This window comes from Schistocerca piceifrons, chromosome 4 (assembly GCF_021461385.2).
Source record: "Schistocerca piceifrons isolate TAMUIC-IGC-003096 chromosome 4, iqSchPice1.1, whole genome shotgun sequence".
NCBI classification, from domain to species: domain Eukaryota; kingdom Metazoa; phylum Arthropoda; class Insecta; order Orthoptera; family Acrididae; genus Schistocerca; species Schistocerca piceifrons.
Genome location: NC_060141.1, coordinates 657,768,512 through 657,769,535, shown reverse-complemented (window position 1 = coordinate 657,769,535; position 1,024 = coordinate 657,768,512). Strand labels below are relative to the sequence as shown.

At 48.1% G+C, this 1,024-nt stretch overlaps 1 pseudogene; it reads left to right on the top strand.

Annotated features, from left to right (window-relative positions):
* Window positions 1-395: 395 nt before the first annotated feature.
* On the top strand, window positions 396-513 carry LOC124797039 (annotated as a pseudogene).
* The last annotated feature ends 511 nt before the right edge of the window (window positions 514-1,024 follow it).

The following is a 1,024-nucleotide window of genomic DNA, read 5'->3' as shown; positions in this document are numbered from 1 at the left end:
ACACCCTTTGCAAGACATTCCACGTTGCATTTACATCTACATATACAGCTGCATGTACATGGATACTTTGTAAATCAAATTTAAGTGCCTGGCTGAGGGTACGCCATGAGCCTGTCAGAGTTTTGTGGATTGGTAAATTCCATCGTCCACTCACGACCTAACGCGCGGACTGTCTCACATTACCTGGCTAGGAAATCGCGGAGCACTAAAGGAACACACAACCACACTATAAGCAAACATAACAACATCGTACCTGATAACTACTCACGTTGAATGGGATAAGCAAGTGTCAGTGTGGAAACTTTTCAAAATATGGTATCTCCTAAACGACTCGCACTAGAATACTGCAACAAACACCACTGAGATTCTAATTTACCCTACTTTAAGATTTTCTAGCCAACGGCTCTGTTGCAGTGGTAACACCGGTTCCCGTCTGATCACCGAAGTTAAGAGCTGTCGGTCTGGGCTAGCACTTGGATGGGTGACCATTCGGTGTGCCGAGCGCTGTTGGCAAGCGGGATGGACTCAGCCCTTGTGAGGCAAACTGAGGCGCTACTTGACTGAGAAGTAGCGGCTCCGATCCTCGTAAACTGCACAGGGCCGGAGAGGGCGGTGTGCTGACCACAAGCCCCTCCATATCCACATCCAGTGACGCCTGTATGCTGAGGATGACACGGCGGCCTGTCGGTCCTGTTGGGTCTTCCAAGCCCTGTTTTCACTGAGTTAGTTTAGTTTAGCTTAGTAAATATTTATCGTCTCATTTAAAAATACTTGCACAAAAACACACTTTCTAAGTATTATTAGTCTCTGAAACTTCCTGGCAGATTAAAATTGTGCGCCGGACCGAGACTCGAACACAGGGCCTTACCCCTTTCGTGGGCAAGTGCTCTACCGTTTGGCAGGTAGGAGACTAGGTACTGGAAGTAAAGCTGTGAGAAAGGGGTGCGAGTCGTGATTGGGTAGCTCAGACAGTAGAGTACTTGCTAGCGAAAGGCAAGGTACTGAGGTAGAGTCTCGGTCCAGC